The sequence below is a fragment of the Glycine max genome, chromosome 18 (assembly GCF_000004515.6).
Source record: "Glycine max cultivar Williams 82 chromosome 18, Glycine_max_v4.0, whole genome shotgun sequence".
In the NCBI taxonomy this organism is placed as follows: Eukaryota; Viridiplantae; Streptophyta; class Magnoliopsida; order Fabales; family Fabaceae; genus Glycine; species Glycine max.
The window spans coordinates 38,110,420-38,113,694 of NC_038254.2; the positions used below are offsets into that span (position 1 = coordinate 38,110,420).

At 24.2% G+C, this 3,275-nt stretch overlaps 1 long non-coding RNA gene across 1 annotated transcript; it reads right to left on the minus strand.

The window, feature by feature from the left end:
• Positions 1-745: 745 nt before the first annotated feature.
• LOC100794912 (uncharacterized) lies at positions 746-1,518 on the minus strand. Its single transcript, XR_419547.4, has 2 exons — positions 1,383-1,518; positions 746-941 (listed from the first exon to the last, which is right to left on the minus strand). It is a non-coding gene; the product is annotated as an uncharacterized lncRNA (long non-coding RNA).
• Between the last annotated feature and the right edge of the window lie 1,757 nt (positions 1,519-3,275).

Here is a 3,275-nt window from a genome sequence, read left to right on the forward strand (position 1 = left end):
AGAGACTTACAATATTGACACTGAATTGAATCACCAGATATCACAACAAAAGATGGAATTAAAAAGCATAAAAATTGGACAAAATACAAAAACTCTATAAATTGCATATGCAAACAGCTAAAAACAAAATTACTTTAGTTCGTAGAACTAAAATCTAACAAATAAAAAAAGGGGGGGAAATCATTTTTTTGAAGCAACAAAAACAAAACAAAACAAAAAAAACAAATCACTCAATACGAAAGCTCACCTTAAACCAATGAATAAGAGTTTGTAAATAGAGGAGCAACGTTTGAGTTGTCTATGAATGCAAGACGATAACGTGGTGATGCCTTAGGACAAAGTTGGAGATATTTCTTAGGGATTTTGAGTATTTTTATTTTAATATTTTTAACAAATTTTTTGGTGACACAGAATATGGACTCGTAATATGGTCATGCCACTTCATCCAATGTTTGAAAGAAACGAACTACTGTTAGATGATACCCCATCTGGATAGGTCTCAAAAAAGAAAAAGAAAAAATATTTAAAATATTGTGGCAGATTTTAACCATAAAAGTTGTATCTAATTGTGGCAGTTAAGCTATTTTTTAAATATTATAACTTTTTGCAATTTATTATGAGCGTCACAAATGAATCGTCAGTAAAAAAAAAAAATAGTGTGAAGGTGTTTTTTTTTTTAATATAAACTTAAAATGGGAAGTCTTATTTTTTTAATCTTCCCCTACCAACTTCAATCACAATAATCTTAGTAAAAACACCCATTTTATTATAGTTTTATAAAATTACTTGTACAGTATAACTCAATCACTTACAGCAACCATAATCTTCCCCTTCAAATTTGAAACATACACAATTTGGCTTACAAATATTATTGCAATCTGCAGCAGTTTTGCATTTCCCTACGCAAGAAAAGATTGGTGGACTTAATCCTGTTACTGGTCCTGCAATGAGAATAAAATTCACAATTTTATGGGTGAAATTCCTTGCTTTTGTTATGTGACATTTCATCACAAAAAATTGATATGAAATTATGCACTTAAGCCTTCTTTCTGAATGAATATATAAAAAATAATATAAAATATCATTTTTCCATGCGAATTATATGTTAAAAAATGAGTTAGAGAAATGAAACCTTTCTTCCAATTACCAGAAGTCAGAACCAAATTAAAGAATAAAACTCTCAAGAAAAAAGATTGGAGAAAAGGAAAACCCATTTTATAAGGATTTCACTTTTTGAAATCTCATCTTTTTATCAGATGAATGTCATTTTGCATACTTTTTCAATGAACAAACCAAAAAAACATATAATACAGATATTGTTTTCACTTGTAAATTATATGTTAAAAATAAATTAGAGAAATGAAACACTTCTTCCTAATTACCTGAACCCAAAACCAAAGCAACAAACAAAATTCCCAAAACAAAAGGTTGATAGAAGCGAAAAGCCATTATGGAGGATTTTACTTCTGAACTTTGATATTTCTTATGAGATGAATATTTTATATGCCTTCAAAAGAAAAGGTTGATAGAAGAAAAAAAAACTATTCAATGCTTTAAAAAAATCATATTAATGATTATTTATGTTATTCACTTAATGAGACCCTTAAAAAACATTATTAAATTGTAGAAAAAGAATAATTAAATAAGGTACACTATATTGGCATTAAATATATTCTAGTTATTTAAATATGTGAATCACTAAATGTAATAAATATTTAATAAATATATTCTACCACAAAAAGGTCAAATATTAACTATTCAGTTAGTAACGGATGCTGCTGATATTTGGTTCCAACACGGATATCTTTATATTTTTGTTTGTTTTTATCTTTGTTTCTTTTCTCACTTTACTTTTGAAAAAATATGTTAACGATTTATTTTTAAATCATTAATTGTTCAATATTTCAATTTAAATACTGTTATTTATATTTTAAAAAGTATACTCAGAGTGACAATAATATTCCCTATCATTGAATTCTTATCTTTCTTATGGGATGAATATTTTATATTCTTCTTGCTATATATATATTCCTTCAAAAGAAAATATTGATAGAAGTGAAAAACATGTTAATGCTTTAAAAAAAATCATATTAATGACTATTTATATTATTCATTTAATGAGACTTTTAAAAAATATTATTAAATTATAGAAAAGAATAGTTAAAGAATGTACATTAATTTGACATTAAATATATTTTAATTATTTAAATGTGTGAATCACAAAATATATTAAATATTTAATAAATTTCTCCTAAAAAATATTAATAAAATATATTTTACTACCAAAAAGGTCAAATATTAACTATTATTATATTAACAGATCGACGTTGCTGGCTTTTTGTTACAACGCCAATAGTCTTATATTTTTGTTTATTTTTCTCTTCATTTCATTTCTCCCTTTACTAAAAAAAAATTAACAAGTGTTAAATTGCTAATTGTTCAATATTTCAATTTAAATGATGCTATTTAAATTTAAAAAAGTTTATGCTAAGTGATAATAATATTCTGGGAATATTATGAGATGAATATTTGAATTCTGATCTTTCTTATGAGATGATTATTTCATATCCTAGTCGTTATATATATCCTTCGAAAGAAAAGGTTGATAGATGCGAAAAACCAGTCAATTGTTTTAAAAAAATTATGTTAATAATTATTTATGTTATTCATTTAGTGAGACTTTTTGAAAATATTATTAAATTGTATAAAAGAATAATTAAATAAGTTAAATTAATTTGACATTAAATATATTATAATTAGATACATATCTGAATCACTAAATGTATTAAATTTTAATAAATATCTTTATAAAATAACAAATATATTCCTTACATAAAGGTCAAATATTAACTATGCTATTAACATTGATCAAAGTAGTATTACTCCATCTCCATACAGATTAGTCATTAACGAAATCAATAAATAAGTATCAAATAAGATGGTAAAAAAAATATTAACTATTCTATCAGTAACAGATGTTGTTGGCATTTTGTTCCAACACGAATAGCCTAGCAGTTTTGTTTGTTTTTCTCTTTGTTTCTTTTCTCCCTTTACTAAACCAATTAATGCTTTAGTCTTAAATTGTTAATTTTTCAATATTTAAATTTAAATGATGCTATTTAAATTTTAAAAAGTATACTCATAGTGATAATAACATTACCTATCTTTGACAAATAATATAAAAATTAATATTTGAATCATCTAATTAATGAATCACATAATTAGAAAATTCATAGATACTTTTAACCATATGTTGGTGTTGGGGATATGTTAGT